At 44.1% G+C, this 27728-nt stretch overlaps 1 long non-coding RNA gene across 3 annotated transcripts in view; it reads right to left on the bottom strand.

Moving 5' to 3' along the window:
- Positions 1-27728, bottom strand: part of LOC146398683 (uncharacterized) — a 146720-nt gene that overhangs the window by 1878 nt on the left and 117114 nt on the right. Inside the window, exons 2-3 of one of the 3 annotated variants that reach the window (XR_014819770.1) lie at positions 8804-8942; positions 3570-3643 (exon numbers count right to left, since the gene is read on the bottom strand). This is a non-coding gene — a long non-coding RNA (uncharacterized LOC146398683). Of the gene's footprint in view, positions 1-3569; positions 3644-7550; positions 7693-8803; positions 8943-11486; positions 11696-27728 lie in introns of those variants that run through there. The other 2 variants (XR_014819771.1, XR_014819769.1) reach the window with 2 other exon arrangements.

Here is a 27728-nt window from a genome sequence, read left to right as displayed (position 1 = left end):
CTCCAATAGAATACCATACTTCATTCCTCCCAAATCTTATAATGCTCTTTTTCATCCCAATGTAAATCCATCACATGTATAACTGGCAGGCTTTCATCTACCATAATTTTTCTGGAAATTTAAACGATCTCCATGCTGGAACTGGTAAAAATTATTTTTAAATATTCTTTCTATTACCCTGCATGTAAGTAGGATATCACAGGTTTATGAATATCCTCTTCCTGATCCCCCCTCTGATGCTGACTTTGAAACTACCTTTCCCTTAAATTTCAATCCTGAAATTTTAGTCTTCTTTGACTCATTTTTCTATTTTCATTCAGTGAAACTAGATCTGGTTGATTACTTTTTCCTTCTAGCTAGTTACAACTCTGACCTATTGCCCAGCTAATACAAATGCTAATAAGCTACCTTCTGGGACTCAAGCCTCCCCACGCTCAAGCTCCCCTGTTGCTAGACAGGTTTTCCAAAATCAGGTAGTATCACGTTCCTTCCATATTCAGTTCTTCTTTCCATAAAACCCAAAGTACTGGTGTTCAAGGTTCTTCATAATCTGGGCCCTCCTTTGCTCCTCAACTTTTTCTATAATGTTTTTCTAAGTGAACTTTTTTTTTGTTGTTGTCTTTTTTGTTGTTATTGTTGCTATTTCTTGGGCCGCTCCCGCGGCATATGGAGGTTCCCAGGCTAGGGGTCGAATCGGAGCTGTAGCCACCGGCCTACGCCAGAGCCACAGCAATGCGGGATCCGAGCCTCGTCTGCAACCCACACCACAGCTCACGGCAACGCCGGATCGTTAACCCACTGAGCAAGGGCAGGGACCGAACCCGCAACCTCATGGTTCCTAGTCGGATTCGTTAACCACTGCGCCACGACGGGAACTCCCTAAGTGAACTTTTTGATGGAGTCACACCTGATTCGCCAGGACCTGGCTCTTAGAGCCCATCTTTACAACCTGCCTCCCAAGCGCTTCATTGGAAATTTTACCCATCCTTGAGACCTCAGCTTCTGTGATGGCCTCTTTCCTGTTCACAATGTCTTACACTCTACTCCTGTAAAGGCATTCTGCACAGACCATTAAACCCTCAGCACTGAGCTGAGCTCCCCATCGCAGAGAGCTAGGCTTATGTAGTATGTTCATTGAGATAATACATGTGAAATGTCTATACAGTGGCTGGCACGTGGTAAATGCTCACTAAAAGATGGCTCTTCTTGTTTTAATCTCTACATCATTTAGCAAGATGCCATGAACAGACTTGCTCATCTCATGACTCCCGTCTCGAGAACTGATATCATATCCATCCAGTTACACCAGTCAAGAATATGACGATCGGAGTTCCCGTCGTGGCGCAGTGGTTAACGAATCCGACTAGGAACCATGAGGTTGCAGGTTCGGTCCCTGCCCTTGCTCAGTGGGTTAACGATCCGGTGTTGCCGTGAGCTGTGGTGTAGGTTGCAGACGCGGCTCGGATCCCGCATTGCTGTGGCTCTGGCGTAGGCCGGTGGCTACAGCTCCGATTCAACCCCTAGCCTGGGAACCTCCATATGCCGCGGGAGTGGCCCAAGAAATAGCAACAACACAACAACAAAAAGACAAAAGACAAAAGACAAAAAAAAAAAAAAAAAAAAAAGAATATGACGATCATCTGACCCTTCTCTCTCCAACCACCATTGGAAATCTGTTCTCAAAGCCTGGTAAGTTTAGCACTGAAATATTTTGAAATGTTTCACTCTGCTCCAGCTCCACCAATGCAACTTTGAAAAGCTCTTAGTATCCTTTACCATGACTATTGAAACAGCCTCTCCGCTGGCATCCTGCATACAGCCTTAATCCCTTCAATCCCTTTTCTGCACATCAGCCAGAATAATAATTCAAAAACAGAATTCGGATGACTCCATCTTCCTTTGCTTAAAACTTCTGCTATGGACTGAATTATGTCCCCCCAAATTCATATGTTGCAGCCCTAAGCCCCGATGTGATGGCATTTACTGCCAGAGGCCCTTGGGAGGTAATTAGGTCATGACGGTGGGGCCCGAATGATGTGATTAGTGCCCTTATAAGACCTCAGGACCTTTTTGCTCTCTCTCAGCCAAGTGAGGACACAGCAAGAAGGCCGTCACCTGCAAGCCAGGAAGAGAGCCCTCACCAGAACCCACCCCTACTGGCATTCTGATTTCAGACCTCTGGCCTCTAGAACTGTGAGAACACACATTTCTGTTGTTTAAGCCACTCAGTCTACATGGTATTTTGTTATGGCTGCTGCAGCCGACTAATCTAACCTTTAAACATCTTTGATTTGCTCATTAGGAAGAGAAGACCATTCTCAAAGTGGCCTACCAAGTCCTGTGCTATCCAGCCCCTGCCTATCTCTTCAGCCCAAAGAGAGGCCATTTTTTTTTTTCAGGGAACCCTTCCCTAACCCCCGAGGTAAGTTCAGGTACACCTGTTGTTTTCTCTTGCGTGCAGTCCTGTGCACTTTAGAGCAGTGTGTCTCCATTTCAATATGCATGCAACTCCCCCCACCCCAGGGAGCTTGTTAAAATGCACATTCTATCTCAGTAGTTCTTAGGTAGATACTGAGATTCAGCTTTGCTAACAAGCTCCCAGGTGATGCTGATGCTGCTGGTCCATGGACTCTTCTTTGAGTAGCAAGATTTTATAGATGTTGTTCACTTTATAGCACTTTTTACAGGATATGGTGAGACATTTCTTTGGTTAATTACTTAAGATCTGTCTTCTCAACCAGCATGTCAGCCACCATTGCCTCTCCAGCATCCAATCTAGGATGTGCCTGGCATATAAGAGGAGATTCTCCATAATAAATGTGTGCTGAATTAGTGAACTGATCAATACAACATACTGCAGATCCAAGCTGGATTTTTTTTCTTTTTTCTTTTTCTCCTCCTCTGCTTTGTCCCTCATTCTAGCCCCCATCACATTTTGTTTATTCTTCGTCTCTCTGCCTCCAATTTTTCCCTCTCACTTCTCATTCTATTCACAACACCACAGCCAAACTCATCTTTGAAGAACACATGGTGGCTTAAGAATCCGACTGCAGTGGCTTGGGTGGCTCAGGAGGTGGTGGTTAATCCTCAGCTGGGCACAGTGGGTTAAAGGACCCAGTGTTGTCACAGCTGTAGCTTGGATTCAATCCCTGGCGCAGGAACTTCCATGTGCCATGGGTGTGGCCATAAAATTTAAAAAATAAATAAAAATAAAAACTCAAATCTTATTGTGCACTGCACAAAGTCACTCAGTGACTCCCTGCTGCCTTCAGGATGAATCTCTTGCCTAAGACCTGAATATTCTCTCATCACTTGAACTCACTTCCTTCCCACTTCACATCTGCTAAGTTTTATTCCCTAGAATGTGTTCTCCCCTTTCTAATTTGCAGCCTGGATTTCTTCTTCATGAAACACCTTTAATTCCTTTTACATCCATCTAACATATTTCCACCTGGCAACATTTAATGTACACATCGCCTCTTCCAGGAAGCCTTCCCAGACCACCAGGGCTTCCTTGGCGGTTTTATTCTTCACAGCAGTTCTCACAGTCTACTGTGTATTCGTCTTACCTGTTTATGTACCTCATTAGTCTCTGTGAGAAAAGTGACCATGTCTTTCTTGCTCATCAGTTTATCCCCAGTACCTAGAATATGCAGAGATATAACAGACACTTACTAAATAGTTGTTGACTGTTAATGGATAAACTTGAAAATAGCCCTAGTAATAAAGTGGCAATGACAAATTCAGAGCTCAAGCAACAAATTCATCATAAGGCCCTAGGGACAATAGCTTTGGTCTGTATATTACAACAATATCTCTTTAGAGGAAAGAAAGGAGAAATATTATAAAAGCCAAAAGGCACATGCAGTTATGATCACTTCCTTGCAGGCAAGAGGAAAAGTTATCTTTGATGATGTTTAAAATGGAGGTGATTTCCATGGAGACAATGTCTTCCTTTGAGTGGAAATGGACAGGTGTCCTAGGACAGATGGAAGTGTTGACTTTCCAGAAGAGAGGGCTGGACAGCAGGAGATGTTTGCAGCAAGAAAGAAATGAGATAGGAAGGCAGGTGAGAGGCGGGCCAGGTCTGTGACAATCCAGGCTCAAGGTTCTACCTCTCTGAATATAAAATTTCTGTCCCGTGCTTCCTACTCAGTCCTTTAGTAAATACTATTTTTGTTTGTTTGTGTTCCTCTAGTTGTTTTATGTATAAATCCTACTGGAAGTCCTTTGAGGACACAGACCGTGCACTTTATTCTCTAGAGGGCCCAGCATGGAGCAATGCTGAATTAATATTGATTGATGGATTTTTACTTAGGATTCTGGAGAAAATTTGCAAACTTAGAAGAGACTGGTCGTTTTGTTTGTTTCGTGTTTTTTTTTTTTTTTTTTTTTTTTTGTCTTTTTGCCATTTTCTTGGGCCGCTCTCGTGGCACATGGAGGTTCTCAGGCTAGGGGTCGAATTGGAGCTGTAGCCACCGGCCTACACCAGAGCCACAGCAACGCCAGATCCAAGCTACGTCTGTGACCTACACCACAGCTCACAGCAACGCCAGATCGTTAACCCACTGAACAAGGCCAGGGATGGAACCCGAAACCTCATGGTTCCTAGTTGGATTCGTTAACCACTGCGCCACGACGGGAACTCCGTTTCGTTTTGTTTTAAATAAAGGGTTGTTGGAGCTCCCACTGGGGCACAACAGGATTGGCAGTGGCTTGGGAGCTCTGGAACTCGGGTTTGATCCCTGGCTCAGCATGGTGGATCCTGCATTGCTTTGGCTTAATGTGTGGCTGCGGCTTGGATCTGATCCCCGGCTTGGATCTGATCCCTGGCCCGGGAGCTCCATGGCCAAGATAAATAAATAAGTGCACTGGTTGTTGAAGATGTAGCAGCAAATCAATTTTTTTTTTCTTTTGTCTTTTTAGGGCTGCATCCGCCGCATATGGAGGTTCCCAGCCTAGGGTTGTAATTGGAGCTGTTGCCACTGGCCTACGCCACAGCCACAGCAACACAGGATCCGAGCCGAGTCAGCGACCTACCCCACAGCTCATGACAATGCCGGATCCTTAACGCACTGAGCGAGGCCAGGGATCGAACCCCAAACCTCCTGGTTCCTAGTCAGATTCGGTTTCCGCTGGGCCATGACGGGAACTCCAAAAATTCATTTTATAAATGTTAGAAAAAAAGTTACAATTAAATTTGTCACAAAAAGTTCAGGTGGTTTCTAAGTTTTCTCTGTCGGTTCAGGGATACTGAGGAAAAGTAAGACCAACATTTCTGTGCTAAAAAAAATAAATTGCCTAAAAGCACGTAAATGAAATACTGTCTGGGAAATCCTTTGCAGAGAACATGGCAGGTAATAAATGCTTGATGTGTTAACTATGACTCTTACTACTGCTGCTATTATCATCATCAACATCATCAGCATCTTTAGTTTCTAGAATTCTAGCAAGATTTCACAGAGGAGTAAAAAAAAAAATGTGTAAGGAAAAAAAGTAGAGACTTCCAAACTCTCTTGGTTTGTGGCAGTAATTTTTTCATCGTGCTCCGAAGCCAAAAGAAACACCTAATTGTTCTACTTATTAATTAGGTCCTAACAACCTAGCAGGTATTTCTGTTTTTACAACTTTCCAGCTGATTGAAAAGTTAATACAAAAAGTTTGAGAGGAAAAAAAAAAAAAAACCACAATATTTTTATTTCATTCTTAAATGACCCTAATTAGTTATTAATGAATTGTGAGTGACTTTTGGGCGCTGCACACAATTCTCAAAGCTTGAAATAAGACTGAAAGCACTGCTCTTGTTTCCTGCTCCACATTGATGTTTGCGTGGCACTTGCTTTTCTTCCTAGCCGCTGCTGAAAGGCCAACTTTGCAAAGATATATGATATCCTTGAAAGCAAGGTAGCGTGATTCTAATATTGGAATTGAATTACCTTGAATTAGTAGTTTGCACAATGTCTGACAAATGGCCACTATTTCTGTGTTTCCCCTGGAAATATAAAATATCCCACGGAAATTCTGTGTTCACCGCAGTCTCCCAGGGTGACTCATGGTTCAATTTGGGAACCATGCCACTAAGGCAAGGGTCCCAGCAGGATGGCCAACATCAACTCTTCCGTTGTTGGTTTTTTATTTCTTTCTGGTGTGATAGGTGCATCAGGGCCTCCTGTCCCGAGGCCCCAGGGCATGTGAGGCTGCAGAGATGAGGTCAGGACATGCCCAGCCCTGAAACCAAGGTCTTTGGAAAATATGTTTCTGAGAAGCGGGTGAACCTTCTGGTCCTCAGAATTTCAGATGCTTGTGGGCCAAAGAGAGAAGGACATGATGGGACCAAGAGGCTGCTGATACCGCCAGCTCGTCGTGGGGAGGAGAACTGGCCAGTGACCACTGGCCTTTCCAAGTAGTGGATTCTGAAAATAAGTGCAAAGAGGGGGAAACACTGAGTCTTTTTCCTGTGATTCCTCCTCATTCGGGCCACGCACGCCTTTTGCAGAGCCTGCCCATGGTTCTTCTAGGCCAGCGGTGGGGGGATTCCTGTCATGTCCACTCTAAGCTGACCTTTCCCCTATAAGAAACGGTGAGTCGGAAAAAATAAAAATCACTTAAAAATCATAAAAACAACAACAACAAAGAAAGGGTGTGTTGTCTTAGGCCTCGTCTCCACCTCCATAGTGTAAGGTGGTATCTGACAGAGAAGAGAATCCCCTAAACCTGAAAGGCTAGAGGAGGCAGGCAGGCCCCACCTGTCAGATTACCTGAAAGATTTTTCCATCCACTCCCTCCTGGCCCTCTGCTGACGGAGGGCTCAGGCTGGATGGGGGGTATCCTCACTGGGCTCCACTGGCCTCTCTTTTCTGTAGCACCTGCCACCTTTCATCATGATATGGAATCAACAGGGTATTTCCTGTGTGTTGTCCGTTTCCTCCACTAGGAAGGGAAGCCCCCACTTGCAGGAGCTTTTCCTGAGTTGTTCACAGGTATATTCCAAGCTCCTACCACAGTACTTGACACATGGCCGTGGTGATCAATATCTGCTGAATGAATGAACACAATGCGAGAGGGACTGAAATATGCTCCAGGGTGAGTAGGAAATTGTGCTGGAGACACAGGCCAACCATCCAAGCTGGAGTGGCACTTCCTAAGGGCCTCCAAGGGTCACTGGAGACTCACGTGTGAAAACCAGGGGCATGTCAAGCCAGCGACTGAGGGTGGGCACTGCGGGTCACCTGATGCATGAGGGCTCCAGTAGAGTTGGGAATTGGTATTTCCACTGATGTTTGATGAGCAGCCTGGATTCCTAGAGAGGGTCTTTCATGGAAAGGAAATAACCTCTTTTTGAAAAGGCTCCGAAGTGGGTGGTGAGTTTGGGGAAAAAAAGGTCTTGCTGAGATCTTGGGTGAGCCTCTGTGACAGCGGGAGCATGTGGGCTTGTGGACCAGAGAAGACGACGGTCGCGTTGGAGCCCAAGTACCGACGAGATGTGGGAAGTGAAGGGGGCATGGGGAGGGCAGCTGTGCTCGCGAGCTTGAGGTTAAAGACACATGTACCTGCTTTCGATTTAGGACGATAAATCCTCTCGTGCCCATCTCCCTCTTGCTGTTTCTCTCCCAGGATCGCCACTCTGCCAAGATGCACTTGTCCACTCATCAGGCTAGGATTCATCAAAGGCTTGCTGTACATTGATTCCAGCTGAGACGCAGAGGATATGAAGGTGAGTGGAACCTGACCCGAGGAACTCGGAGAATTACACAGCCATCCCCAAAGCGAGGTCTGTGGGCACTCGCCTCCAAATGTTCCTGAAGCAGAGGGTCCCCAGCCAAGAACGTTCAGGAAATGTTGGAATAACCAATTAATCACGTGCTTTCATCAAAGGACTTCTCAGAACATTTATTCTGGGAATCTCAAGAAAGGATATGTAGTTTGCTGTGTTTGAGATTTTATTTTATCACGGACCCTTTTATTTTATTTTACTTTATTTTATTACTATTTTTTTTATGGCTGCACCCATGCCATATGGAAGTTCCCAGGCCAGGGGCTGAATCTGAGCCACAGCTGTGGCAATGCCAGATCCTTTAACCCACTGCGCCGGGCTGGAGATTGGACCCGTGCCTCCTCAGTGACCTGAGCCGTTACAGTCAGATGCTTAGCCCACTGTGCCACAGCAGGAACTCCACTGTTTTATTTTAAAAATATCTAATTAGTGTGGTGTTTTTTTTTGGGGGGGGGAAGCATTTTGGGAAACACTGGCCCAGATAAATTTTGTTTTTCCTGCCCTGTTCTTTGGGCTCTAGGCATCCCTGCTAACCTCAGTCACCTCAACGCCTTTCATCTGATGCCACATCTTCCTGTTTAATCAAGGTTCTCACCTTTGCCAACAGCTTGTGGGGCATCAACCCCATATCCAGCGCTCCCTTCTCCTCATTTCTTGGAACCAGAGTTACCTGAAGTCCCTGTGGCTCCAGGACCGATGTCTTGGCTGGACTAGACCTTCATAGCCCTTCTTCTCTGTCAAATCTTAAGAGACCATTTGCCCGGGTTTTTCTGGCCAGCAGAGGGCCCCTAGTGGCTATATAGTGACCGGTGGGCATAACTACCCTTCCAAAGAAAATGCCAATTTCTGGAAAATGTGTTCTTCTCTCCTTCCTACTCCAGATGCCGCTCGTGACAACTGCTTCTTGGGAGGTCCCAAAGCCTTGGCTGTTTGGCACGGGTAGAGACAATTTATGAAATATTTGCCTAGTAATTACTCTGTGTCCAGTTCAACACTATGAAACACATGCTTTTATCATCTCAGCCTTACCTTACAGATGAGAAGCATCACCTGGGCAAGGATGTTGCCTTCCTGGGGTCACACAGCCAGTCAGTGAGGGACCCCATGTGCCCCAAGCAGGTTGGTTTCAGAGTCCATTTTCTTTACTGCGATGGTGCACAGGCTCTACCTGTAAGAGAAAAGATGAAAAAAAGAAAAAGAAAAAAAGAAAGAAAAATCGGACAGTAAATTAGAAGGTGTCACGTGTTTATAAAAAAAAAGGCAAAGGAAAAACAGGACATGGTACAGGTGACAAGGCAGTCTGAGGAGAGTTGGGAGGAGATGCTTGCCACCTGCACGAAGTAGGCAGGACAGGCCTCCTTGAGAAAGTGCCTTTGGGCTGAGATTGCAGGGCCGAGGTAATGCGTCATGGGCTGTTCCAAGCAGAAGATGCACACCCCAGGGAGAATTCTGGAAGACCGCCATGGGGGAGGGACTTCTCTCTTCAACTACTCAGCCTCCAGTTTGGTGCTAAATCCCATCCTTTATTCCCCATGGTTTTTCTCTGTTCGGCCCCGTTCTCTCCCTCTGTACTAACGGGAGAACCTGTTACTCAGTTCATCTCAGTGGAGAGCCATCAAACGGTGGCTTCTGTCTCTTCTCTCCACCTTCCGACCCAGGAGCCCCCTCGCTGCCTTCCCTTGTTGGTCAATACTCAGAAGGCAGTAGATCTTTCTTTTCATGTTGTCATGTTGCCCTATTTCCCTTTTCATGAAATTTTAAATCCTGCTACCCCCTTTCAGGTTGACTCGTCAAAATTGTCATCTCATTTAGATAATCCATTTAGATCTCGGCATATATTCTTGATCATTCAAAGTTCAAACTTATATAAAGTGTTCTTGGTTTTCTTCCAGGAATGTGTGGTATGTTTTAGAATAATAATAAAAAAAAGATGCCTACCTTTATTTAAAAAAGAATTTGTGCAAAGAGAAAGCATCTGGCTTTGTTTTATCTGCTACAGAAAAGGGATCATGCCACGGATAGATTCTTTACCAGAAATGGGCAATTATTTAGCCTTCCATCGGGATCAGAGAGAAAAACAGGTTCACCTTGGCAACAGCGTTCTGGTCCTGATGTCATCACCTTACATCATTCTGGCCTCATGTCACTGTGCTCTTTCTCTAAGATCGCTAACCTTTAAATCTCAAAGCTTTACAGATCCCTGCACTGACAGGGCTTCACGAGAAAGGAAGAAACATTTAAATATTCACGGAGTCATTATGATCCTGAACTCTGTTAACAGGTCTCTCTCTTACAGCCAAACAGAATGAGAGCTGTTCTTTATCGACTCGCCTCAATTTTTGCTCCAGCTTTGCCTGCGCCCTTGTGTTTCCTGGGCTGAGCTGATGCCCATAGGCTCCCTCTCTGTGCCTTCACCCCCATCGGATTGCATTGCCGGCCTCCCCAACAAGCCTGATCCCTTACAAATGTAATTATTTTGTTTTGCAAAGCAGTCCAGTCCTGCCTGAGGCGATTGTGGGGAGATTGCAATCACGGATCCGAGGGCTGGAAGAAATCTTACGATTCATCGAGATCCTGGCCCCTTATTTGAAGACGAGGAAACTAGAAACACAATGCTTGGCCTTTATTAAAGACAGAAAAGATTTTAGCCCTCTGGGATATTTGTCCTTCCTCAGCATTCCAGGAGGATCATTACACGGTGTCAGAGGGTGCATCAAATGTTACCTGCACCCCCCACCCCTGAAACCCTGCCTCCCTCCCCCAGGGCTTCCCCCATGGTCTCCTTACACCGAAATGCCACACACCCAAGCGCCTGATTACAGCAGCCAGAAATCCTGCCTGTACCAGAAACCGGACTGAGACGCCTTCCCTGAGAAGGTTAAATCCTGACTGTTGTCTCAAAATAAGTAACATTTTAAAATTCACAGTTGTATAGGATCATTGGTGTTTATTTATAGTAATAAACATTTGTATGTTTCCACAGGAAAACGCTGCTGTCAATGAACAGAAAACTATCCACATACAGAGGACACACTGGCAAACTTCGGCTCTCGGCTTTCAAAACCCACAAACTCTGCGACAAACACAAAGACCTTCCTTCCCGAGCGAGCCCTCGTCACACGTGAACCCTCGTGTTCCAAAAGTAATTTCAAAAGTTCTCCATTTGCTAGATTCTTGACGAAGAAGCACAGATGATATTTTTAATCTATTTCAAAGTTATTTTTAACATAATTAAGCATTTATAACTTAGCTTTATATATACTTTGAGTTACGTAACGTTGCTGAGCTGATAATTTGGACCACACTGTAAAAACGCTCTCGTCTCAAGATTTCACCTTTAAGTAAAATGAGCAAACTGCCTTTGGGTGAGAAATCAACATTTTCCTTTTAAAGGCCTTTTTAACATTGGGCATGGGGAAACAAAAGATCCCCAAACTTCTAGAAAAACGTAAATTTCACCAAATGGGCGATTAAAATATATTTTTCACACTGAATCAACTAATAAGCAGTTATTGCCCTCATTAGACGAACTGACACCCAAAGACAGATTCTATCATTGTTCTCGGTGGAGAAAAAAGGACTGCGTAATTTATCTTTATGTCTCAGGACTGGAGAGCTTATTATTAAGCACTCATTGTACACGCGCTTTCGAAAAGCACTTTACGGTAATTTATCACTTCCACTCCCGCTCAGTCTGGGAGGTCACCCTTACCTTGGTTTTGCAATAGAGAAACGGAGGCAGCGAGGGTGGAAGCCTCCAGGCAGGGTCTCTAAAGAACCTAGGGGCAGAGGAGGTGGGTGGCCCCTCCGTGGCAGAATACTCAGACCCAGTCTACTCCTGCAACTCGAGCTAAGATTCACACCCCATCGCCGTGTTTAAGCAGGGAGTTGGCGAGTGACGTTTTGGTGGCTTCTTTTGTTCTGAAGAGGAAAATGATAAGGAAAGAGTGTCTTGGAAACGTGGAAATATAGAGAACGTCCTGAAATGTTCCAAAGGAAATACAGAGGTTTCATTTAATTTTACTATTATTATTTTTTAAAGAGCTCAGCAACAATTTTTTTCTTTTTTTCTTTTTTTTGCCATACCCGAGGCATGCAGAAGTTCCCTGGCCAGGGATCGAACCTGCATCACAGCAGCAGCCCGAGCCACAGCAGTGACAATGCTGGATCCTTCACCTGCTGAAAGACCAGGGAACTCCCTGAGGTTTAACTTTAAAATTCATAATTACTCAAATCCTACCTTTATGGTATTTTGTATGCATTTCTTGCACATTTTTAGCTGCTTGGGTGGCCTATTAGGTTTTCTGCCCCCAACCTTAAGAACTCTTCTTAATGGGCAAACCAGCTACAGCCTGACAGACCAAAGCAATATTCTGTAAGAACACATTTTCAGGTAGCATACTTAGTTGCTGAGGTGAATGTCTGGGGCCACTGCGTATGACCAGGGAGGTCATGCATGTAAATTTCCAGGGCATTATGTAGGTTGTAGTCAACATCCTGCCGTTGCCATTCATAAAATACGTGATCCCCTGGAGTTAGGCAGTCCATAACCTGCTCAACCGTACATGTCTGCCCAGTTGACATCTTCAGGTTCAGATTGGAGTGGTGGACACCAATAGGGGCTGGTCATAGATTTACCACTTACGGATAATCATCATGTTTTTCCTCTGACTCTTTTCTAATCTGTGAATCCTGACATTATTTTCTCAACTCGTTCTCAAGTCCGTGACCCATATACATCTGCAACCGAGCCTTCTCTACATTGTCCCGAATAGCCTAAGGACTAGCAAACTAGGGTTTCTATATCCCAGGAGACTGATAAAATAAATCCATGAATCAGCTTTTACTTCTCGAGTTGTAGGAACAATCTAGTTCTGTTGTACAATCTGGGCCAGGCTGCAGCTTCCTCAACAGGGCTCGAGGTCCAGCTCTACAGAGAAATCAGGGGTATGGGGCTAATCTCATTGCTCTACTCCCCAAGTACCAGAAACAATCCCAAACACTGAGTCCTGCATTTATTGGTTAGTGCCACCAGAGCCCTAAACGTGCCCCTATTTTTTCCTGCTAAATACTGGTCCTGCAAGATGATCTGGGGGAAATTAAAAAGGATTCCTTTTTAGATTTTGGGGGGAGACTTTGCATACTATATTGTCCATTTGGAGATTCACATATTAAAGGCTCTGAGAAGTCCTGCAAGAAATAAATCTGTTTAGTTTTGTTTATCCCCTTATTTATTTATTTTTGGTAACTCCCATTACTATCAATTGTGCACTTTAGGAAATATTAGTCTATGGAAAAGCAAGTTCTATAAACAGTGCTTCTCTACATGATTTTTTTTTTTTTTTTTTTGTCTTTTTGCCATTTCTTTGGGCCGCTCCCGCAGCATATGGAGGTTCCCAGGCTAGGGGTCGAATCGGAGCTGTAGCTGCCAGCCTACGCCAGAGCCACAGCAACGCAGGATCCGAGCCGCGTCTGCGACCTACACCACAGCTCATGGCAACACCGGATCGTTAACCCACTGAACAAGGGCAGGGATCGAACCTGCAACCTCATGGTTCCTAGTCAGATTCATTAACCACTGCGCCACGACGGGAACTCCTCTACATGATTTAAGACTCTTCACCGATCTCACCCTCAGAGCTAGTTTTTAGCATCCAGAATTGTGTGCAGAGCACAGCCCTGACCACAAGCACCTCACAGGTTTTCACAGGTTGTATGAGCTGAGCTTCCCAGCAGCCTTCATACAACAAAGAGAAGGAGGGATCCAGGGGCCTATGGGAGACAGAGGTGAGCAGAGGGAAAGGAATCCAGACAAGTGACAGAGGGAACTCAGGGAAGGTAGGCTGGTACTTGGTCCTGGGTCTTTAAACCTATCTTACATGCGAGGAAACTAAGGCTGGGCTAAGTTAAATTGCTTGGTTTCACTCACACTGCTAGTCTGGTGAACAGCTTTAAATGAATCCCAATTTCACACTCTTTCAGTTCATGATATGTGGCATCATCTTGAGCTCTGGTTAATATCGCTGCTCTGGAAAAGCCCTTATGGTCTATCGGTGAGCGCAAGTTCCAGCCAGTTCTCAAGTTCGGATGCCATCTCTCCCACTGATGAGCCTGTGACTTTGCCCGGGGTCCCTTGTGCCTGTGATCCCTCACTTCCGCAAGAGGGAATGGCAATCCTCTCAGGATTGCTGAGAGGATTAAAGGAACTTTGAATACTTTCCACCACCATTCAGATAAATAATAGATGTTGCCAATTGGTTGTATTGGTACAATGCATAGCTTAAATCCCGCATTTTACAAGCTTCACACACAAGGCCCGTCAGGCACACCCCGGGGGGGGGGGTCCAGCGTAAAATAGAACCCCTCTCCTTCCCCTCCCCTAAAACTGAAGGGGGGACCAGGAGGTCTTCATATGGGAAAAATCGCATCCTGGGCAGGTAGACCATACCAGGCCCTCGCTCACAGCGCCATGAAGAGTGAGAGCACTGAGCATGGGGCTAGAAAAGAGCAAATAGCCAAGTGGCTTGTGCGCGGAGGCTCAGCATTGTCTGAGTCACAGTTCAGACACAGGGGGGAGTTTTGCTGGGTCAAATGCTCTCTTGCTGACTCATGCCTGTGGCTACAGCAGAGCGAGACAGAGGGATGCCTTCTGTGAGCTACGGCTCTTCTCCAGCAACTCATTGGCTTTAACGCTGATCGATCTAATGGCTTTGATTTATCACCTCTGAAATAACTCAGCTTTTTTTTTTCATACCAGTGAAATGCTATTAATACTTTCCTGATGAGGAAGACTGAGTACTTTAGAAACAAAGGAAAATACATGTAAACTGTGTGTCCGAAATGATTTCTCCCTTTGTGTGTCTTACCTCAACAGGGTGACTGCATTTAGAGTTAAAATGTAACACTGGCAGTGCATTTAATACATCCATATATTTTGATGACACCTTCCTGCAGCGGAGAAGATGAATTTCATATTCTATCCAGGTCAGCTATGTAAATCAACCCCATTAATGAGCTTTATTAAATCATCTTAGTAAAAGCTCTACTGTCTTAACTGTTTACTGAAATCCATATCCAACAAAAACCAGCTGTCACCTTCTGACAAATCTTATTCTGAGTGAGAGTTTTCTTCTTCCAAGAGGGAAATTGATATAAATTGTAATCCAACCTAACTGTCATATTGAGCATCTTTTAAGAGGATACTCTGTTATAAAATGCAGGACTCATGGACCCCAACTTACGGTTAAGAAAGAACATTGCAAAGAGAAGAGTTCAAGGAGGACACTGTGCTTCTGTCATTTGCTTTACAGGCAGAACGTTACTCTACAGAAACCACTAGCTGCTGTAGAGACAACGGTGTGGATTTGGGGTGTCAACATCCGGAGAGTGTGGGGAGACAGGCCGAAGTGGGTTGAGCTGCAATCCCTTCCTCCTTCCTTCAGAGGAAGAGCTTTCCTAAAGAAGGTGATACATCCCTCAACGACTATACAATTAAAAATTTTTTCAACATGCTTAAGAAAGTATAGCCTGTGTTCTTCCTCAAACAGTCCAGTTTAGGCCCATAAATGCTTCCCTGATCAATGAATTTTATGTGCACCAAGAAACAAAGCGAGGCCTTCTCACATTTGTGATACTGTAACAGTTTGCGTTGCTTTTATGCACTTAGACTCACACCATTGTTTTCTTTGGAAGAGACTTGGTAAAATATTTAAAATGGATGTTTTCTTATTTCAGATAAGCTTTTTCCTAAGACAGGTAATAACGGGTCAAAGAATTAAATCTAAGCACAGATCTTAAAAGTCTCTGTGATTAAGCTCTGGGCCCTTGTAACACACGGCAGCCCCCACCCCCACATGAAAGAGTAGGGCTTACTGAATTGGGAAGATGCTCTCACGTTGTGGGCTGTAGGGGGTGGTCACACGGGAGTTCTCGGAGAAAGGGCACAGCCATCGCTGCAGAGACTGTCTGGGGCGAGTCCGATCCTCAGACAGGTAGCTCTGATTCAGAAGACAGACTCTAGGTAGGCAGAAGAGGGAACTGGCCTTTGCCAGCTAAAAATGAATGAGCAAACCTTTGTGATGACAAGTGTCACATTTCTTTCAGTACTTATTCCCCTTGTTCCTTCATGCACTATCTTTCATTCATTCTCATTCATTCAACTAAACAATGTTTATTTAACACTGACTATGTGCCAGGGAGTGTTCTAGTCATTGAGGATCCTATAAAAGAAGAAAAGAGACACAAATCCATGCCTTTATGGGGTGGGAGGAGAGTCATCATTTTCTAAATAAGTAAGTAAAGTACACAGTTAAAAGATGATAAATGCCACGAAGAGCAGAGAAAAGAGACAGTCAGTGCAGGTTCAGGCTGCGGTTTACTGTATTAATCCGGTGTCAGGGGAGGCCACCCCAAGAAGGTTGTATTTGATCAGACACTGAGGAAGCAAGCCATAGCAACACCCCACAAGGTCACTTCTTGAGGTGGAGGAGAAACAAGCACAAGGAGCTTGAAGCAGGGGTGCTTACCTGGAGCACATGGGGAGGCTGACGGAAGCGGTACAAGAGGTTACACCAGCTATGGTGTGCAGGTGGGGGTGATGGCTGTGTTCCAGACAGTGTATACAGACTTGCATAATATTCTAAAGACTTTAACCTCCATCCTTATGAATCTGCTTTGCATTTATCAATGTACATGTGAATTAACAATACTAGATTTTTCTTTCCACATCCATACACTTAGCAGTGTTTAAAATGGGCACTGGCTAAATACTGATGACCTCCCAAAAGTCTTCTGCAAAGCAACGGGTCTAGATCTTTTAATTGAAAGTGGTCTATGTTATGAATAAAGTGCTGAATCCTTGATTCTGGCTAACGGCATCCTTTCCTGGAGTTCCCGTCATGGCTCAGTGGTTAACGAACCCGAACCGGACTGGCATCCTTGAGGACGCAGGTTCAATCCCTGGCCTCGCTCAGTGGGTTAAAGATCCGGTGTTGCCATGAGCTGTGGTGTAGGTCACAGACGCAGCTCGGATCCCGAGTTGCTGTAGTTGTGGTGTAGGCCGGGGGCTATAGCTCAGATTGGACCCCTAGCCTGGGAACCTCCATATGCCGAGGGTGCAGACCTAAAATGACAAAAAGACCCAAAAAACAAAAAACAAACAAACCAAAAAACTAAGAAAATCAGTGGTGGAGGAACTGAGGAAGAAAGACAAGCACAGAGGGAGAAGAGGAGCCAAAAGGAGCCGATGCTGAACAGTTATTCAGCAATGAATGAAATCGGCTGCCTTGGCAGACCGCACACCCAGCCACAGGCCAAAGCCACCTGCGGTTCCCACTTCTGAGCTGGGTATAAGATATCAGAGTGCTCTGACTTTTATAATCAGGAGCATTGATTTTTTTCCCTTTCTGCAGTTGACAGTGGAACCCTTCAACTTCTTTGCCAGATGACATTTAAAAACTTCAGTGAGTACTTGGAATTTCTATTTCAAAACCTAGGATAATAGCAGTCCCATCTTTTATTTATTTAACGTTTCTTTTTTAACCACTGCTGTAGGTGTGGTGGAACAGAAAGCCATGGAGATAAGGCAGCTTTTCAAATAATGACAATGCCAGTAATAATATACTAGGTAAAACCTGAATGATTGCAAATGTGTTAAGGTTGTTTTAAGAATTTTATGTGTGTTATCTCATTTAATTTTTACAACTCTCCAAGGAAGCTGCTTTACATGCATACTATAAATGGAGAGGCAGTACATGGCGGATCTGGAATTGAAATCACCCTCATTTTGACTCCAAAGCTTACGCTCATCACCTCAATGCTCTGGTGTCAGTGTTTTTTTAAAAATTAACTTTTTGTTATGAAATATTCAAACATGAACCAAAGCAGAGGCAATAGTGTGATGAGCTCCTCTGTATGCATTATCCAGTTTCAAAAATTATCAAATAGGCTAGTCTTTTTTTTTTAATTACTCAATGAATGCTATTACATTTATAGTGGTACAATGATCATAAAAACCCAATTTCATAGCATTTCCATCCCAAACCCTCAGCGCATCCCTCCACCCCCCCACAACCTGTCTCATTTGGAAAACATAAGTTTTTCAAAGTCTGTAAGTCAGTATCTGTTCTGCAAAGAAGTTCATTGTGTCCTTTTTTTAGATTCCACATGTCACTGATAGCATTTGATGTTGGAGCCTCACTGTCTGACTTCACTTAGCATGATAAGTTCTAGGTCCATCCATGTTGCTGCAAATGCCATCACCTCTTTCCTTTTAATGGGTGAGTAATATTCCATTGTGTATATGTACCGCATCTACTTTATCCACTCCTCTGTCGATGGACATTTAGGTTGTTTCCATGTCTTGGCTCTTGCGTATCGTGCTGCAATGAACATTGGAGTACGTGTATCTTTTCCAGTCATAGTTTTCTCTGGAAAGATGCCCAGGAGTAGGAGTGCTGGATCATATGGTAATGCTATTTTTAGTTTCCTGAGGATCCATATTATTTTCCACAGTGGTTGCACCAATTTACATTCCCACCAACAGTGTAATAGGGTTCCCCTTTCTCCACACCCTCTCCAGCATTTATTGTTTGTGGATTTTTTGATGATGGCCACGCTGGTCAGAATAAGGTGATCCCTCACAGTGGTTTTGATTTGCATCAAATAGGCTAGTCTTGTTTCATCTATTTTTCCCAATACATTCCATTTCGAAGCCAGTCCAAGACATTGCGATCGTTTCATCTCTAAACATCTCAGTTCGTACTTCTAAAAGAGATCTTTCAAAAACCTATATCCTAGAAATATTAACAACAGTTCAATAAAAAACCCCAACAGATATCCAGTCTCTAGCTGAAGTTTAACTACCAGGCCATAATCTTATAAATATGATTTGGTACAGATGAAGAAATAAATCCACCCATCAACTAACCGCATCATTTGTATTCCAGCATTGACACCTAAATTGTGTTTGATCAAATGAGGCTATTTTACATGCGAGTTGCTGAGGCCATGTATTTCTCCAAGTGGCATAGTAGAAAGCAGTAAGATTTAGAAAATTTAGGTTGAAGCTTGGATGCTACATTTAAGTTTACTGCTTATACTCTGAGATCCTCAGTTTCCTATGTATAAAATGAGGAGTTTGAACTATTGGGGATTTATAATTCAGAATTCTCAAAATCTAGAAACTTCTGAAGGATTTTTTTACATATATAAATATATATATATACACATATATGTATAAATGCATGTGTGTGTGTGTGTATTAGGGATTTTATTAATATAAAAGGATTTTATTTCACGAATAAGATTTCCTTAGTGGACTGTCTTTCCAACCTTGAAAAGTGAAATCATTGGTGTTAAAAAGGAGTAATAGGGGAGTTCCTATTGTGGTTCAGCAGAAATTAACCTGACTAGTATCCATGAGGACACAGGCTTGATCCCTGGCCCTGCTCAGTGGGTTAAGGATCCAGCATTGCCGTAAGCTGTGGTGTAGGCCAGCAGCTGCAGCTCCAATTTAACCCCTAGCCTGGGAACTTCTATATGCCGAGGGTGGGCCCTAAAAAACAAAAAACAAAAAAACAAAAAAACCCAATAATAGGTAAATGATTTCAAGTAGCATCTTCCTCTCTGACACTCAATGTATTTATCTCTCCGTATCCACCTACCCATCTGCCCACTCACCAATCCATTTATCCACTGATCAATCCATGTGCCTACCTACATATCTAGCCAGACATACCCAACAGTAGCTTTTAAATAATATGTGAAATGAAACTATTATTTTCCACAGAACCCAAAACACCGTCAAGCAAGTGAATTATAACATTCTAAGTGTGACTGTGTTGTTATGTAATACGGGGAAAAAAGAAATATTTGCAAACTCGAATATTATAACATTCTAAGTGTGACTGTGTTGTTATGTAATACGGGGAAAAAAGAAATATTTGCAAACTCGGATGAGAATCAGACAGGAGGGCTTATATGTTTCTAAAGATAAGATTCTCTTTGAAGTTTCACTTTCCTTCTCAAGAGCAAATGACTCTGACCACCGCCCCCACCCCCGAGCCTGGTTTTCCTAAGAAGAAAGTGATAGATCATTAAAAGCTCCTCACTCAAGGGCTTCAAGGAAGAAGTGCCTTTCAAAGAACTTTTTTCTTCTTCTTTTCCAGTCTATTAGCTTAATGAGCAAGAGAAGATATAATCTCGGAGAGAGAAGAGGGTCTGAGGTCAAAAGTAGGGAGACAGGACTGGGATGAATGATGAATAACGAATTTCCATAAACAAAGGTTTAAAGGAAATAAGCAAGGGCACAGAGGGCTGCAGGATCTTGGCCTGAAGGCTGAGCAACCGAGGGTCTGGAAGGAACCCTTTAGCCCACTTCCCTAGCGCGTCTTGTCTCCATGAACACAGGGCCAAGCAAAGTGCTTCCAGAGCCTGCAGTGATTCAATACGTCCACTTAGTTGAAAACACTCCACGATTGTTTCATTCGTCTTCAAGTACCATCTGTAGGTGCTGGAATATTAAATAAGCTACTCAAATACAAGTAATGTTTGAGGGAGGGAGTAACTTGCAAATTTTAAAGAGAGGCGACCAAAATTTATTTAAAACTATTATAGTCAAAACCATTAAAAATTAATTCAAGAGGATCTTTTTGTTGTCCGATGTCTATTAATATTCCAAACAGAGGAGTTTGTGTTGTGGCTCAGCGATAACAAACCTGACTAGGATCCATGAGGATGCGGGTTCGATCCCTGGCCTCGCTCAGTGGGTTAAAGATCTGACATTGCCATGAGCTGTGGTGTAGGTCGCAGACACAGCTCAGATCCTGCATTGCTGTGGCTGTGGCGTAGGCCAGCAGCTGCGGCTCTGATTCAACCCCTAGTCTGGGAATTTCCATATGCCAGGGATGTGGCCCTAAACATACAAAACAAACAAACTATACAGCGAGATAACATTTAAAATGTAACTATTATGAGCAGAAATTCTTACAACTATGGAGTGTCAACTTGGCTCAGCCGGAACAGTGTCCCCCAGATTTCTTTCCTTGTACGATTCTGGGTTAGTGCTGGTCACAAGAGACTGGCTGCACTTGATGTGCAAGTACAGCTGCAGCCATAATTCCCACACTCTGAAGGTCAGGACCAGGCTCCAGATCCTGCAGGAAGTTCGGATCATCAAGGCTGACCTGCAGCTGGAGGGGCTGGGGTGGCCCAGCACCCTGTCTCACTGCACTTCCAATTCCCCTAAGATCTGCTCCTTTGACTTTTCCAAGGCTCAGAGCAGGTGCAGATGCACCTCTGTGCGAGACACCAGCTCCTCCCCACCTCGGCGCTGGAGCTGGAGGTGGTGAGAGACAGGTGCAGGTGTCAACTGTTCTCCAAGTTTGAGGTTGACTTTGAGGGGCTCCAGTTCATCAATGTCAGCTCTCTGCTCTCAACCACATCCACATCCAGCTTTCTTCATCACGTGCCAGTCTGGTTGACCCAAGGGTTCCATGTTTCTGCCTAAACATGGGGTACAGAGCCAACAGCCTGTAAGAGACTGCACCACCAGCTCCCATACTTGCAGACAGGTGTAACTCCTATAACAAATCCCTTGCGTCTTATTATATATGTATATATATATATGCCAAATCTGCTTCTTTTTAAAGATGTTTTTAAAATGAAGGTATAGTTGATTTACAATGTTGTACCAGTTGAAATTCTGCTTCCTTTTTTTTTTTTTTTTTTTTTTTTTTTGCTTTTTTAGGGATGGACCCAAGGCATACGGAAGTTTCCTGGCTAGAGGGTGAATCAGAGCTACAGCTGCTGGCCTACACCACAGCCACAGCAACGCAGGATCTGAGCTGCGTCTGAGACCTACACCACAGCTCATGTCAGTGTCGGATCCTTAACCCACTGAGTGAGGCCAGGGATCAAACCTAGTCAGGTTCATTAACCACTGAGCCACAAAGAGGACTCCCAATTCTGCTTCTTGATCAAACTTGATGACAAAATATCCCTATGAGGTAAGAAAAAACAATTCAGAAATGAAAGTTCATTTCAGGGTTTGACGGAAGAAATATCCTACGGAATTCATATAAAGTCTCCCAAACTGGCAAAGGATATGAATACTGATTATAAATTTGGAACTGAGCTTTCTTGATTCACCAAGATATTTATTAATCAATATTCTGTTCATTAAGACTAAAAGATCAAAACAAATAATTCTAAATAAGTGTAGTAATAATTGTTTAATAATTAAGTTAATTTAATAAAAAATTCCAAATCATTCTAGATTAAATTATATTCAATCAAATATTAAATAATTCTCATACAAAATTGAACAATTCATTAAATAATTTTTTTTTCTTTTTAGGACCACATCTGTGGCATATGGAAGTTCCCAGGCTAGGGGTCGAAATGGAGCTGCAGCTGCCAGCCCACTCCACAGCCACAGCAATGCCATATCCAAGTCACATCTACAACCAACACTGAATCTTTAACCCAGCAAGCGAAGCCAGGATTGAACCTGCATCCTCGTGGATATAGTCAGGTTCTTAACCCGCTGAGCCACAACAGGAACTCCCATTAAACAATTTTTGAATTAAATAATTGTTTAACCAATACAGAACTTATAGAAAGATACATTTGTCACTTAATGAAATCCAACATCATAGATTTTTGAGCTTCACTGCATACTTTCACTTTACCAACGATACATAAATTCTCAAAAATAAAGAAACAAAATCAAGGGGACATGCAAAAAACACCAGTTAAGAGTTCAGCGAGCAATGTCATGCATTTACATTGCTTCAGCAATCTCCACTCTTGGATGACATTGCCCATAATGCCATTCTGAACTCCAAATCCACATCCGAAGGTCTTCGACATGTGTTCCATCCAACACTCCACGGGGAGCTCGTACCCAAACTCAATTTTTCAACATCGCCTTACCTAGAGCCAATGCATTCTTTCTCCTGGCTTCCTAATTTCTATTCATGGCAGAAACTGACATTTGTCATGATTAGCAGCCACCAAGTATCTTTTAAACACACTTCCTATGTCTGGCGAATTTCCCACATGATGAGTCCCACTTCAGGAAACTCTTTTTCCCCACCTCCTTGCAGCTCCAGGGAAGGTGTGTGACATAATCTAGACCCAGTCCGGCAAGACTTCCACTTAAAGGAGACTAATGGGACCGAGTAGCTACCATGTGGAACTCACTTTCTGGCCAACGTGGCTGTTGGATGCTTTCGGATTTCCAGGACAGCAAGGGTTCTGGCTCCTGTTGCCAAGGTCCGAAGTGGGAATTGTGGGATTGGGGGGTTGGCTCCCCATGACAACAGAAGGGTATTGTCACTGTTGCTGTTAAATAGTTCCCAAGCCTATTTCTTCTTGTATTCTGCAGATTTTACAAGCTAGGTAGGCAGGGTTAAAGACGTGATCCAATTGGAGGAGATTCTCTTACTCGCAATTAAGAACACTGGCAGGTGTGGACACGTAAGAGCAGAACATCAGACTCCTCTTCATGTCTAAGCAGTTGCAGAATCTGAGTCCTTTTGTAGCCATCTGCAAGCGGTCTTTAGGGTTTGTTCTCTTCTCTCTCTCCCAATGGCCCTACCCACTGAGGCTCTGAAAATAGCTAACAGGGTGTTTCCTATGCATCAGAACAGTCTAAGCCTTCAGCGATTCCTTGGTGCCATTAGATAAAGTTCACCCTCACGACTGCCATTTAAGATCCTCGACAGTATGGCCACGATCATCTACTCCGCATCATTCCCTCGTGTTCCCCGTGCATGGCTCTCACGTTCGGAAAGATCAGACTGCCCTGCTTTTCACTGGCCACATCCTGCTTCCCCACCTCCTTTCCAAGGTCCCTATACCTAGAATGTCTCCTCCAATTTTTTGCTTTTCTAAGCGTGACCACGTGTTAAGAGGTACCCTTTGTGTCTGCTAAACATGATGTGTATGATGGCCAGCAAACACATGAAAAAATGCTCAACATCTTTGATTATAAGAGAAATGCAAATCAAAACTACCATGAGATACCACCTCACACCAGTCAGAATGGCCATCATTAATAAATCCACAAATAACAAGTGCTGGAGGGGCTGTGGAGAAAAGGGAACCCTCCTGCACTGTTGGTGGGAATGTAAACTGGTACAGCCACTATGGAGAACAGTTTGGAGATACCTTAGAAATCTATACATAGAACTTCCATATGACCCTGCAATCCCACTCTTGGGCATCTATCCGGACAAAACTCTACTTAAAAGAGACACGTGCACCCGCATGTTCATTGCAGCACTATTCACAATAGCCAGGACATGGAAACAACCCAAACGTCCATCGACAGATGACTGGATTCGGAAGATGTGGTATATATACACAATGGAATACTACTCAGCCATAAAAAAGGATGACATCATGCCATTTGCAGCAACATGGATGGAACTAGAGAATCTCATACTGAGTGAAATGAGCCAGAAAGACAAAGACAAATACCATATGATATCACTTATAACTGGAATCTAATATCCAGCACAAATGAACATCTCCTCAGAAAAGAAAATCAGGGACTTAGAGAAAAGAGTTGTGGCTGCCTGATGGGAGGGGGAGGGAGTGGGAGGGATCAGGAGCTTGGGCTTATCAGACACAACTTAGAATAGATTTACAAAGAGATCCTTCTGAGTAGCATTGAGAACTTTGTCTAGATACTCATGTTTCAACAGAACAAAGGGTGGGGAAGAAAATGTAATTGTAATGTATACATGTAAGGATAACTTGATCCCCTTGCTGTACAGTGGGGAAAAAAAAAAAAACCATGACCTGTATTAACCCCTTCAATCTTCATGTTAACTCTAGGAGACAGGCCTTATTACTCGTTTCTAGTTAAGAAAGTGAAGGGTGAGAATGGCGAAGAAATTCAGCACACTTGTAAGTGGCAAGGTCAGAATTTGAATCCAGGTATGTTGGACAGGAAGCCCAAGCTTTTAACCAAGGGGCCATCAGCCTTCTGTCCTCTCAAAATGTGGGTCACAGGTCCCTCGGGCATGAGGCTTCCTTGGTCTTTCCCACCAGAAGTCATCTGTCATCTCCATGTGCACAGCGCGTGTCTCTTTTGAATCTCGCATAACCATCATAGGTCCTACATTCATCCGTGGTCTTCCATGCACCTGCTCGTGCACTCGGTCAACAAAGCTTCCTAAGTACCTGAAGGGTGCCTGGCACTGATCTTCATGCTAACATACAGTGGAACTGGCAAACTCCTTGCCCCCATGGAGCTTACCTTCTAGGGGGGAGACGTCAAAGTAAAGAGTGTACACATTCTATGTGAGGAGGTGATAACTGCTAAGGAGGAAAATAAGATCAATAGGAATTGTCAAGTGGAGGGGGTTTCTCTTTTCAGTTGGGAGAGAAGGGAAGGGTTTTCTGACAAGGCGATACTTGAGTAGAGACAGGAAAACACAAGGGAGCCAGCCGGTGGAGCTCTGGAGGATGATTTTAGGCAGGGAGAACAGCACTTAGAAAGGCCTGAAGCGGAAGAAGGCGTGGCAGGTTCCGGGAACAGCTGGGAGACCTGTAAGACCAGCTCACAGGAGCGAAGGGGAAAGGGGCAGTGGACAGCCCGGAGAGCTGGCAAGGGCAAATCATGCTGGATCTCCTGCAAGCGATTTGTAAAGTCTTTTGCTTGTACTCTAAGTCACATGCGAAGCCACTGGAGGGTTCTGAGCAGAGAAGTGACATGATCTGACACTGTATTGAGGGTAGACAGTGGGGGGCAGTGGGGGGGAGCAGTGAGGCCAGTTGAGAAGCTCTTGATGGTTGCAGTAGGCAAGAGACAGCAGGGCTTAGATCGGGGGGCGGCGGGGCGGGGGGGGAGGTTCTGCCTATGTTCTGAGGAGGGAACCAATGGGTCTTTCTGAAGGATTGCTGTGGAATGTGATGGAGAAAGAGAAGCTCCAGGGAGTTGGGCCTGAGTCCCTGGCAGGATGGGATTGCATCTACTGAGGAAGGGAAGACCCTGGGAGAAGCAGATGAGCAAAGGGAAGTCGAGGGTTTGGTTAGAGAAACGTTCAAGGTGAGAGGCCCATCAGTCATTCAAGAGAAGCTTCCATGAGTCTGAAACTCCGTGGAGGCTGCTGGGCAGGAGATCTGACCTTGGGAGTCTTGTTTGTACTAAAGTCTTCCTGGCAACAGGATCTGTGTTGGTTTAACATCTGTATCCAGCATAGAAGTAAGGGCTCAATACATAAGCATTGCGGAAAGAAAAAAAGAAAAAGAATTAAGGATAAAAATCAGGCCAATGTTTAAGGAGTTAAAAAACTTAACTTGTTTAATTGGTTCTCCGTATGATTCAAATAGCCATTTCTCTCTAGAGAAACATTACATTACTGAAATCAAAATTAGGGGAATTATAAATACTTCAAATAAAGTACTAGTGCATTTGTAGATCAAAGAACACAAACATTATCGTTCATGGTTCATGTATTTTTTTTTTTTTTTTTTGGTCTTTTCTAGGGCCGCACCCACGGCATGTGGAGGTTCCCAGGCTAGGGGTCCAATCGGAGCTGTAGCTGCCCGCCTATGCCAGAGCCACATCAAAGCAGGATCCGAGCCATGTCTGCAACCTACACCACAGCTCACAGCAATGCCAGATCCTTAACCCACCGAGCGAGGCCAGGGATTGAACCCGAAACCTCATGGTTCCTAAGCAGGAGGTTAACCACTGAGCCACGACGGGAACTCCGGTTCATGTGATTTTTATCAGGAGACTTGAGTATGAGAAAGCAGAGAGAATGACTGGGATGGGCTGGAAAAAAAACAGCTAAACAAAAAATGCCTGAACGAGTGAAAAACTACCTCGAGGGCAAATGAAAAGAAAACTGATGGCAACTGAAAATTTTGGAGAGATTATCAATACTATTCCTGGAAAATGAATAAACATAAAGCTGAGCTTGACACACTGATGGAATAAACATACAAACTCAATGACCAAGAATACCAGAAACCATCCTTTTAACCAGGGATGGGTCATGGATAATTTCACTTATAAAAACATGAATCTACTGCAGAAATTATGACTTCATTCTTCTGTTTGTTTTGATTTGGTAAAAGTGTAGGATATAAGGTAGGATGACTGTGCAGGCAAAGAACAGTAATTTTTAAAATAAAGGTAGAAGCACGACATCAAGATGCTCTATCTACATGCAAAATAATACGTATTTGTTACTCAAATGAGAGAAAAAAAATGGCTTGCTGAGTTTATACATAGGAGAGGTATCTGACCTCCCCAGCCAAGGAGAAGGCTGGATAATCAATGTCTTTTGAGGTTCTGTGACTCTGCTTTTTAATTTGCAGTATCACCGAAAGCAATTTCCTGGCATTCCACAATCTAGCTCTAGGGGCAAAGTAATTGGTGACCCTTGGTCTATGTAAACAATCTGAGTAACAAAGATCACAAAAGGGACATTAGAGGGACATTCAATTTAAATTGCATGTTTCTAAGCTGCTGGTTCTCAAAGACGAGCTCCAGGACCAGATTATGGCAAAGAATACCTTGGAAATGGGGAAGGTTGGCAATTAGACTTGGGGAATTCAGCAGCTTATTCTCTCTTTGTTCCTCCCTCATTCCCCACTCTTCTAAGCCCTGGGATTGCTCCTCTGTGGACTGAAGCTCTTCAGCACCCAGAAGGAGGCATTTTCCTGCCTCGTTTTAAGGGGCATTTCTGGAAGTGACGGTGACCTTCCTTGGCACCAGCTGCTGTTTGGGGCCCCTCCCCCAGAGCCCCAGCCACACTTGACCTCACCTCCCCACTATTCAAGGCGGTAATGGCTTCCAGCTGTTGATAAGCTTTGGGTGCCTCAACATCTCTTACAGGTCACCTCGACCCTGCCTTTGCCTTGGTGGGTCGTCCCATCTTTAAAGTCTGCGGGACCATTTAAGGTGGATTCTGTTAACCTGAGCGACACC

The sequence above is a fragment of the Sus scrofa genome, chromosome 11, assembly GCF_054392235.1.
Source record: "Sus scrofa isolate SSC_HxYL_T2T_F1_AM1 chromosome 11, Sscrofa_HxYL_maternal_Yorkshire_Landrace_v2.0, whole genome shotgun sequence".
NCBI classification, from domain to species: Eukaryota; Metazoa; Chordata; class Mammalia; order Artiodactyla; family Suidae; genus Sus; species Sus scrofa.
Note: the sequence above shows the minus strand (reverse complement) of the source record. Positions and strands in the feature narration are given on the sequence as shown.